The following is a 12,443-nucleotide window of genomic DNA, read 5'->3' on the forward strand; positions in this document are numbered from 1 at the left end:
GAGGCCGAGTCGCCCGGTTCCCCCTGGGTGAGACGCCTGCCATGTTAATAATCCCGTCTGGGAACCGGCAGCTGGCTCCCGGCGAGCTGCGGGGAGCGCACCTGGCCTTTCGTTGACTCTCCTTTCTGCGCCAAGCGCCGACTGTTGAAGTCCAGCCGGGAGACCTGTTGATTCTGGTGGTTGGACTGGACTCGGAGGTGGAGGGGAAGTGACGGAGAACGAAATGGCTGCACTGGCGGATGGCGTCTTGGAATGCACCCCTCCCGGGGACGGAAAAACCGCTGAACTGGAGACCCCCGGAATTCGGCTACATGGGGAAACGCTTCCGCGTAGCCACATACTGGCTGCACTGATAACCCTGCGGACTGCTCTGCTCCGGAGATCCCGGGACTTAGAGGACAGAATCGCCGCCATTGCTGACCCGCCATTTTGTGGCGTAGTGGTTTGCCTCCGAGTCGGTGCCGATGAGTCTCCTTCTGCCGCGGTGCCATGTTCCCCGGCTGAGTCTACAGTCTTGGGGGCGAGAATGGATGTGGTTCCTGAGCTAGTTGTCGTCACACCTGTTCCGCAGGTGGTTGTCTCATCGGGGCCTTTTTCTGAGCAGCAAGTGGAGAGGCTCCAACGATCCATGGCGTATGGGGCCCGGGCTGTGCTGCGATGCTTCCCGCATCCCGTGCTTTCCTTTCCGTGCTTGGCGGACCTGTTTTTGGACTTGGAACTGTTGGTGGTCTGTGTATTGCTGCATTCTGGACTCCGCCATGCATCGTCAGTTGTTTCTCGGTGGCTGGGACGATGTTGGGCGGCGGCGCTACCTGGTTTGCTTGGGACGATTGACTCTTTTGTACCGAGTTGTCTCCCGACTACAAGGCTGTTTAACATTTCTACTATTAACAGAAGTGGCCAGGGCTGACCTCGTATGGAACCTGGAGGGGCTTCTAGCTGGTTACTGGTGATTCACGGACATGTCTTGTGGAACTGTAATTGATTGCGTTTTATGTGCTTGCTGATATTTGTACTTTTCTATGGCTTCTGTTTATACGATTTTAGTGTGCGGGGGTGGGAGGGACCGGGCATCTGACTCGCCGGCCCTTCTCCTCAGAATATTCTTTATTGTTTTCCTCTTTTTCTTCTCTATATTTCCTTCCTTTGGGGTAATTCTGGGGCGACAGGCACGCTGTTAGTGGGGTAGGCCATAGCCATTACGGTGATGTAGGGTGGCGGGTGTTGGGGGGGCTTTGTTATTTTAGTTTGTTTTGTTCTATGGTCCCTTTCTCTCTTCCTTCTTAGTGGGGTTGGCTATATCTCCCTCTTTCATCCCTTTTCTGTCGGGCATCTGCGCTTGCCTCTATTTTCTTGTCTGGGACGGGTGGGTTTTCCTTATGATGTTTTCGCTAATTCGCTTGCCATTGTTTGACCTTTACTCCTGGCCTGCCTTCGGCGGGCGTAGTGTCTTTTCGGCTTTATTGCTCACCATCGATTCCCGATTGCTTGGAGGGATACGCCCCTCCCGTCTCTTTTTGTATATTGTGTAGTGTGATGCCTCTGATGATATCGCCTCCGTTTCTTTTTCAACATTATAAAAATTAAACCTCTCTTATCCTTGTGCTTCGTTGTGCTACAGCCACGTATTATGACTACAATGTGATTACTCCTTGCACTGTAAACATTCGCTCTGCTCCTGTTTCTATCTCCTGAGTTTGCGGCCGGCCCCTGTGGTTGTAGGCCTGTGCCTGTATTGATTTGATTTCACCAATAAAGGTTTAAAAAAAAAAAAAAAGATTTGCGAGTCTATAATGGCATATACGCAAGGGGCATGCTACATTCTGACCATTGTCCTGCCTTTAGCTCTCGAGCGTATGGGGGGGGCATGGCCAGCATGGGCATTGCATTGCGGGACTCTTATCACTTCCTTCCTGAGGGAAACGGGATGGTGTAAAGAAAATACCAAGGCATAGAGCAATCTATAACGGCAAAGGTATTAGGTTCGGGGGCTGGGTGGGTCAAACATTTAATAAAGTGTCCAACTTAGTCTTAATAATCTGCCAGGAAATTCTCTGAGAGGTCTCAGTCCGTACGAACTATTGTTTGGGACTAGAATGTTGATCCAGGACCTCGATAGTCAAACTTCAGTGGTTAAAGAAAAATGCTTTGATATCAAAGATCGGTTGGCTATTTTACAGGACTTAAATGAAACAAGAAAAGACCTGAGCAACATAAAGTTTAAACAACAGCCAACAACCACTGAAGAGAAACCACCTGTCCCAGCAAGGCCTGTCTGGATTCCGAAAATCGGGGATCTGGTCAGAGAGAAGATCGCGGTAAAGAAGGAATTTGGGCCTTCTTACAGAAAAGCAGTACCTGTCTTGGCTATAAACGGAACAAGATCAGTTGTACTACCGCCCCTTGCTGGTAAAAAGGAGAACCGAGTTGTATCCATCGACCTGGTTAAACCACAATCATGTGGCCGATAATAAGTAGTAGGCCAAGTGGACTCCCAAGAAATAGCAGAACACCAAAATTTGCTACAAACACAGAGGTTCAAACTGAGAGACTAATCACATTTGATAAACCTACAGTGAATCAACAAGGACTATGCAACAAAGCCATGGAACTTAAACCTCTTGAAACCCAAATCACAATAATGCATCAAGAAACACCAGTCTACAACGATGTAACCACAGACTATGCTAATGAAACAAAGCAAATTCCAAAAACAACAAGCATTGGAAATGCAATAGGTCTCGCATTAGAAAAGTTGGATCTATTGGTTTTGTAAATGACAATTTTATTTTTATGTGTTGGTCTTGAAAATAGCAAAATGAATAGCTTTGTCATTAACAATGCCAATACTTTTAACTTTTGCAAATGTGACACCTATAGCATTTGTAATGCAACATGTTTTGTATGTACGTGACTTAGACTTATGTTCAGTGTATTTTATTGTGTCGATAATCCAAGAACAGAGGTGAAATATTAACATTTTTGTGACAATTGTAATAAAGCTTGAAACATTGAGAGAACATATTTGAACCAGTTGTTGTTGAATAGTTGCACAGAGTGATGCTGTGAGTGGCGATAGATAGATAGATAGATAGATAGATAGATAGATAGAGTGAGTGGCGATAGATAGATAGATAGATAGATAGATAGATAGATAGAGTGAGTGGAGATAGATAGATAGATAGAGTGAGTGGCGATAGATAGATAGATAGATAGATAGATAGATAGATAGATAGATAGATAGATAGAGTGAGTGGCGATAGATAGATAGATAGATAGATAGATAGATAGATAGATAGATAGATAGAGTGAGTGGCGATAGATAGATAGATAGATAGATAGATAGATAGATAGAGTGAGTGGAGATAGATAGATAGATAGATAGATAGATAGATAGATAGATAGATAGATAGATAGAGTGAGTGGCGATAGATAGATAGATAGAGTGAGTGGCGATAGATAGATAGATAGATAGATAGATAGATAGATAGATAGAGTGAGTGGCGATAGATAGATAGATAGATAGATAGATAGATAGATAGATAGATAGATAGATAGATAGAGTGAGTGAAGATAGATAGATAGAGTGAGTGAAGATAGATAGATAGATAGAGTGAGTGGAGATAGATAGTTAGATAGAGTGAGTGGAGATAGATAGATAGATAGATAGATAGATAGATAGATAGAGTGAGTGGCGATAGATAGATAGATAGAGTGAGTGGCGATAGATAGATAGATAGATAGATAGATAGATAGATAGATAGATAGATAGATAGAGTGAGTGGCGATAGATAGATAGATAGATAGATAGATAGAGTGAGTGGCGATAGATAGATAGATAGATAGAGTGAGTGGCGATAGATAGATAGATAGATAGATAGATAGAGTGAGTGGCGATAGATAGATAGATAGATAGAGTGAGTGGAGATAGATAGATAGATAGATAGAGTGAGTGGCGATAGATAGATAGATAGATAGAGTGAGTGGCGATAGATAGATAGATAGATAGAGTGAGTGGCGATAGATAGATAGATAGATAGATAGATAGATAGATAGATAGATAGATAGATAGATAGATAGATAGATAGAGTGAGTGAAGATAGATAGATAGAGTGAGTGAAGTTAGATAGATAGATAGATAGAGTGAGTGGAGATAGATAGATAGATAGATAGAGTGAGTGGAGATAGATAGATAGATAGAGTGAGTGGCGATAGATAGATAGATAGATAGATAGATAGATAGATAGATAGATAGATAGATAGATAGATAGATAGATAGAGTGAGTGGCGATAGATAGATAGATAGATAGAGTGAGTGGCGATAGATAGATAGATAGATAGATAGAGTGAGTGGAGATAGATAGATAGATAGATAGAGTGAGTGGCGATAGATAGATAGATAGAGTGAGTGGCGATAGATAGATAGATAGATAGATAGATAGAGTGAGTGGCGATAGATAGATAGATAGATAGAGTGAGTGGCGATAGATAGATAGATAGATAGATAGATAGATAGATAGATAGATAGAGTGGCGATAGATAGATAGATAGATAGAGTGAGTGGAGATAGATAGATAGAGTGAGTGGCGATAGATAGATAGATAGATAGAGTGAGTGGCGATAGATAGATAGATAGATAGATAGATAGATAGATAGATAGATAGATAGATAGATAGATAGAGTGAGTGGCGATAGATAGATAGATAGAGTGAGTGAAGATAGATAGATAGATAGATAGATAGAGTGAGTGGAGATAGATAGATAGATAGAGTGAGTGGTGATAGATAGATAGATAGAGTGAGTGGCGATAGATAGATAGATAGATAGAGTGAGTGGCGATAGATAGATAGATAGATAGAGTGAGTGAAGATAGATAGATAGATAGATAGAGTGAGTGAAGATAGATAGATAGATAGAGTGAGTGAAGATAGATAGATAGAGTGGCGATAGATAGATAGATAGATAGAGTGAGTGGCGATAGATAGATAGATAGAGTGAGTGAAGATAGATAGATAGAGTGAGTGAAGATAGATAGATAGATAGAGTGAGTGAAGACAGACAGATAGATAGATAGATAGATAGAGTGAGTGGAGATAGATAGAGTGAGTGGCGATAGATAGATAGATAGATAGAGTGAGTGGCGATAGATAGATAGATAGAGTGAGTGAAGATAGATAGATAGATAGATAGAGTGAGTGTAGATAGATAGATAGAGTGAGTGGAGATAGATAGATAGAGTGAGTGGAGATAGATAGATAGATAGATAGATAGATAGATAGATAGATAGATAGATAGATAGAGTGAGTGAGTGGAGATAGATAGATAGATAGAGTGAGTGGCGATAGATAGATAGATAGATAGAGTGAGTGGCGATAGATAGATAGATAGATAGATAGATAGATAGATAGATAGATAGATAGATAGATAGATAGATAGAGTGGCGATAGATAGATAGATAGATAGATAGAGTGAGTGGAGATAGATAGATAGAGTGAGTGGCGATAGATAGATAGATAGATAGAGTGAGTGGCGATAGATAGATAGATAGATAGATAGATAGATAGATAGATAGAGTGAGTGGCGATAGATAGATAGATAGAGTGAGTGAAGATAGATAGATAGATAGATTGAGTGAGTGGAGATAGATAGATAGATAGAGTGAGTGGCGATAGATAGATAGATAGATAGATAGATAGATAGATAGATAGATAGATAGATAGATAGATAGAGTGAGTGGCGATAGATAGATAGATAGATAGATAGAGTGAGTGGCGATAGATAGATAGATAGATAGAGTGAGTGGAGATAGATAGATAGATAGAGTGAGTGAAGATAGATAGATAGATAGATAGAGTGAGTGAAGATAGATAGATAGATAGAGTGAGTGAAGATAGATAGATAGAGTGGCGATAGATAGATAGATAGATAGAGTGAGTGGCGATAGATAGATAGATAGAGAGAGTGAAGATAGATAGATAGATAGATAGATAGAGTGAGTGGAGATAGATAGAGTGAGTGGCGATAGATAGATAGATAGATAGAGTGAGTGGCGATAGATAGATAGATAGAGTGAGTGAAGATAGATAGATAGATAGATAGAGTGAGTGTAGATAGATAGATAGAGTGAGTGGAGATAGATAGATAGAGTGAGTGGAGATAGATAGATAGATAGAGTGAGTGGCGATAGATAGATAGATAGATAGAGTGAGTGGCGATAGATAGATAGATAGAGTGAGTGGAGATAGATAGATAGATAGATAGATAGATAGATAGATAGAGTGAGTGGCGATAGATAGATAGATAGATAGATAGATAGATAGATAGAGTGAGTGGCGATAGATAGATAGATAGATAGATAGATAGATAGATAGATAGAGTGAGTGAAGATAGATAGATAGATAGATAGAGTGAGTGAAGATAGATAGATAGATAGAGTGAGTGGAGATAGATAGATAGATAGATAGAGTGAGTGGAGATAGATAGATAGATAGAGTGAGTGGCGATAGATAGATAGATAGATAGATAGATAGATAGAGTGAGTGGCGATAGATAGATAGATAGAGTGAGTGGCGATAGATAGAGAGATAGATAGATAGATAGATAGATAGATAGATAGATAGATAGATAGATAGATCGAGTGAGTGGAGATAGATAGATAGATAGAGTGAGTGGCGATAGATAGATAGATAGATAGATAGATAGAGTGAGTGGCGATAGATAGATAGATAGATAGATAGATAGATAGATAGATAGATAGATAGATAGATAGATAGATAGATAGATAGAGTGAGTGGCGATAGATAGATAGATAGAGTGAGTGGCGATAGATAGATAGATAGAGTGAGTGGCGCTAGATAGATAGATAGATAGATAGATAGATAGATAGATAGATAGATAGATAGATAGATAGATAGATAGATAGAGTGAGTGGAGATAGATAGATAGATAGATAGAGTGAGTGGCGATAGATAGATAGATAGATAGATAGAGTGAGTGGCGATAGATAGATAGATAGATAGATAGATAGATAGATAGAGTGAGTGGCGATAGATAGATAGATAGATAGAGTGAGTGGCGATAGATAGATAGATAGATAGATAGATAGATAGATAGATAGATAGAGTGGCGATAGATAGATAGATAGAGTGAGTGGAGATAGATAGAGTGAGTGGCGATAGATAGATAGATAGATAGAGTGAGTGGCGATAGATAGATAGATAGATAGATAGATAGATAGATAGATAGATAGATAGATAGATAGAGTGAGTGGCGATAGATAGATAGATAGATAGATAGATAGATAGAGTGAGTGAAGATAGATAGATAGATAGATAGAGTGAGTGGAGATAGATAGAGTGAGTGGCGATAGATAGATAGATAGAGTGAGTGGCGATAGATAGATAGATAGATAGATAGATAGATAGATAGATAGATAGATAGATAGATAGATAGATAGATAGATAGAGTGAGTGGCGATAGATAGATAGATAGAGTGAGTGGCGATAGATAGATAGATAGATAGAGTGAGTGAAGATAGATAGATAGATAGATAGAGTGAGTGAAGATAGATAGATAGATAGAGTGAGTGAAGATAGATAGATAGATAGATAGATAGATAGATAGATAGAGTGAGTGGAGATAGATAGATAGAGTGAGTGGCGATAGATAGATAGATAGAGTGAGTGGCGATAGATAGATAGATAGAGTGAGTGAAGATAGATAGATAGATAGAGTGAGTGAAGATAGATAGATAGATAGAGTGAGTGGAGATAGATAGATAGATAGAGTGAGTGGAGATAGATAGATAGATAGATAGATAGATAGATAGATAGATAGATAGATAGATAGATAGATAGATAGATAGAGTGAGTGGAGATAGATAGATAGATAGAGTGAGTGGCGATAGATAGATAGATAGAGTGAGTGGCGATAGATAGATAGATAGATAGATAGATAGATAGATAGATAGAGTGAGTGGAGATAGATAGATAGAGTGAGTGGCGATAGATAGATAGATAGATAGAGTGAGTGGCGATAGATAGATAGATAGAGTGAGTGGCGATAGATAGATAGATAGAGTGAGTGGAGATAGATAGATAGATAGATAGAGTGAGTGGCGATAGATAGATAGATAGATAGAGTGAGTGGCGATAGATAGATAGATAGATAGATAGATAGATAGATAGATAGAGTGAGTGGCGATAGATAGATAGATAGATAGATAGAGTGAGTGGCGATAGATAGATAGATAGATAGATAGAGTGAGTGGCGATAGATAGATAGATAGATAGATAGAGTGAGTGGCGATAGATAGATAGATAGATAGATAGATAGAGTGAGTGAAGATAGATAGATAGAGTGAGTGAAGATAGATAGATAGATAGAGTGAGTGGAGATAGATAGATAGATAGATAGATAGAGTGAGTGGAGATAGATAGATAGATAGAGTGAGTGGCGATAGATAGATAGATAGATAGATAGATAGATAGATAGATAGATAGATAGAGTGAGTGGCGATAGATAGATAGATAGAGTGAGTGGCGATAGATAGATAGATAGATAGATAGAGTGAGTGGAGATAGATAGATAGATAGAGTGAGTGGCGATAGATAGATAGATAGATAGATAGATAGATAGATAGAGTGAGTGGCGATAGATAGATAGATAGATAGATAGATAGATAGATAGATAGATAGATAGATAGATAGAGTGAGTGGCGATAGATAGATAGATAGATAGATAGAGTGAGTGAGTGGCGATAGATAGATAGATAGAGTGAGTGGCGATAGATAGATAGATAGATAGATAGATAGATAGATAGATAGATAGATAGATAGAGTGAGTGGAGATAGATAGATAGATAGATAGATAGAGTGAGTGGCGATAGATAGATAGATAGATAGATAGATAGATAGATAGATAGATAGATAGATAGATAGAGTGAGTGGAGATAGATAGAGTGAGTGGCGATAGATAGATAGATAGATAGAGTGAGTGGCGATAGATAGATAGATAGATAGATAGATAGATAGATAGATAGATAGATAGATAGAGTGAGTGGCGATAGATAGATAGATAGATAGAGTGAGTGAAGATAGATAGATAGATAGATAGAGTGAGTGGAGATAGATAGATAGAGTGAGTGGCGATAGATAGATAGATAGAGTGAGTGGCGATAGATAGATAGATAGATAGAGTGAGTGGCGATAGATAGATAGATAGATAGAGTGAGTGAAGATAGATAGATAGATAGATAGAGTGAGTGAAGATAGATAGATAGAGTGAGTGAAGATAGATAGATAGATAGATAGATAGAGTGAGTGGAGATAGATAGATAGAGTGAGTGGTGATAGATAGATAGATAGATAGAGTGAGTGGCGATAGATAGATAGATAGAGTGAGTGAAGATAGATAGATAGATAGAGTGAGTGAAGATAGATAGATAGATAGAGTGAGTGGAGATAGATAGATAGATAGAGTGAGTGGAGATAGATAGATAGATAGATAGATAGATAGAGTGAGTGGAGATAGATAGATAGATAGATAGAGTGAGTGGCGATAGATAGATAGATAGAGTGAGTGGCGATAGATAGATAGATAGATAGATAGATAGATAGATAGATAGAGTGAGTGGAGATAGATAGATAGAGTGAGTGGCGATAGATAGATAGATAGATAGAGTGAGTGGCGATAGATAGATAGATAGAGTGAGTGGCGATAGATAGATAGATAGATAGATAGATAGATAGATAGATAGATAGAGTGAGTGGCGATAGATAGATAGATAGATAGATAGATAGATAGATAGAGTGAGTGGCGATAGATAGATAGATAGATAGATAGAGTGAGTGGAGATAGATAGATAGATAGATAGATAGATAGATAGATAGATAGATAGATAGATAGAGTGAGTGGCGATAGATAGATAGATAGATAGATAGATAGATAGATAGAGTGAGTGGCGATAGATAGATAGATAGATAGAGTGAGTGGCGATAGATAGATAGATAGATAGATAGAGTGAGTGGCGATAGATAGATAGATAGATAGATAGATAGATAGAGTGAGGGCGATAGATAGATAGAGTGAGGGCGCTAGATAGATAGATAGATAGATAGAGTGAGGGTGATAGATAGATAGAGTGAGGGCGATAGATAGATAGATAGATAGCTAGAGTGAGGGCGATAGATAGAGTGAGGGCGATAGATAGATAGATAGAGTGAGGGCGATAGATAGATAGATAGACAGATAGAGTGAGGGCGATAGATAGATAGATAGAGTGAGGGCGATAGATAGATAGATAGAGTGAGGGCGATAGAGTGAGGGCGATAGATAGATGTCTGTTGTTCCTGTCTGTGAGATGCGCCCCCTGTTGGTCCTGTGTGTGTGAGTTGTGCCCCCTGTTCCTGCCTGTGTGAGATGCGCCCCCTGTACCTGTCTATGTGAGATGCGCCCCCTGTTGTTCCTGTCTGTGAGATGCTCCCTCTGTTGCTCCTATCTGTGTGAGAAGCATCCTCTGTTCCTGTCTGTGTGAGATGTGGCCCCTGTTCCTGTCTGTGTGAGATGCGCGCTCTGTTGTACCTGTATGTAAGAAGCGCCCACTGTTGGTCCTGTCAAGTGTGGGAATGAGTAAGAGAAAAGAGAGCAAGAGGAAAAAGAATAAAGGTGATAGAGAGTGAATGAAGGGGAGTCAAAGAGAGAGAGGGAATAAGGGGAGATAGAGTAAATGAAGGGAAGGGAAGGGAAGGAGAGAGAGAGAGAGAGAGAGAGAGAGAGTAAATGAAGGGAAGGGAAGGGAAGGGAAGGAGAGAGAGAGAGAGAGAGAGAGAGAGAGAGAGAGAGAGAGAGAGAGAGAGAGAGAGGGGGGGGGAGAGAGAGAGAGAGAGAGAGAGAGAGAAACAAAAAACACAAGTGATAAAAAAAAGTAAGCCATGCACGAGTGATTAACGAATGCTGATATTTTTAAGCCCACAGCACATGTTACTTTGCCTAATGGGAGAATATAAAAAATTGACAGAGTGCGCAAACCACAGAGTTAATGGCCAATAAAAATAAATCCATGAGCGAGCCGTGCACGAGTGAATAAGTACTGCTGATATTTTTAAGCACACATCTAATGGTACTTTGCCCAGTGGTAGAATAAAAAACAAATTGACAGAGTGTGCAAACCACAGTGTCAATGGGCAATAAGAAAGCAGGAGCAAAACTCAGAACTGTACTCTATTACCTGTCAGCCTCCTAAACACGATGTTTTGTGCGCAAATGATTCTGGAGGGATGTATGGTAATTAGCATTTCCTGTTCACGGCTGGGGCAAAAATTCCTTTAGATGATCGATTCTTGCTCTACACATTTTCTTCTCATTTAATACCTTAAAAAAAAAGAGAGAGAAGTCCACTGTGTCGTAGCCCATCACCCCCCAAAAAATGAACAGCAAACAATAACTACCAGATGGGAGAATTAATATATTCGTCCAGGCCACAAGCAGCAAGGAATCCAGGCGCCTGAGCTGAGTGTGCACCACGTATGTTCCTCGCTTGCATCACCCACCAGAAGGATTTCACAAGTGCTGCAAAACCAGTAGGCATAGAAACAAATGGAGAGGGAGGGGGTGGGCTGCCTACTGATGCGTGTGGCAAGAGATGGAGAGTGAGAGCAATTAGGGGGGAGGAGAAGTGAGGCCAGAGCGAGGCTGATGCCTTTGATGATGGAATGCGAGCTCCCAGAAGCTGTGCCAATGGAATTAACGTCTAGACTAATGGTACATTAGTACAACTGTAACAAGCGCTATTTAAAATGGAATTCTTTTTAATAAAGCAGAGTTATGTACGTAGCACATACATAATGTTTAGCAACTATTCTGTCTGCATCAAGAACGGATGGTGGGGCAGACGTAACGTAGAGTTACTTGTGCATGTGCTTAAACTGGTGGTTTCTTTTATCCTCTCCTGATTTGTCAAAAGTAACCTGAAGCAGCTGACAACTCCCTGCGGCGCTGTCAGAGGAAATGCAGTCGCATCACATACCGGCGAACAGTCTGTGTACTTAGCAGGCAGTGTTGTGGGAGGAGTTGCAGAGGTGGGTGATGGTGCGGCGCTAGGCTAACTGTAGTGGCTAGAAGAAAAACACAATGAAAACTACAATAATATAATTCAAAAAGTGACTGGGGCATTTAGGACAGCCAACACCGACCTATGAACTCCAACATGGCGACAGCAGAGAGAGCGGCGTGGGCACTGCAGGAGGAATGAGAGGGGGGCAGGAGGAAAAGTGGCTGGTGAGACCGGCCCTTAGTGCGTCACTCAGTAAAGCCCAATGTGCTTGAATGTAGGAATGTAAATATACAGGAATAGGATTGGCCAGTATCATGACGGTCTTGCGACTTTAATTATATTTTTGCGAATGCCCTGCAGCCACCATTACAAATCATAATGGTAGCGATTT

At 40.2% G+C, this 12,443-nt stretch overlaps 1 long non-coding RNA gene across 1 annotated transcript in view; it reads right to left on the bottom strand.

Annotated features, from left to right (window-relative positions):
- Positions 1–12,443, bottom strand: part of LOC144814608 (uncharacterized) — a 225,680-nt gene that overhangs the window by 157,613 nt on the left and 55,624 nt on the right. The window lies entirely within an intron of this gene.

This window comes from Lissotriton helveticus, chromosome 1_1 (genome assembly GCF_964261635.1).
Source record: "Lissotriton helveticus chromosome 1_1, aLisHel1.1, whole genome shotgun sequence".
NCBI lineage: Eukaryota > Metazoa > Chordata > Amphibia > Caudata > Salamandridae > Lissotriton > Lissotriton helveticus.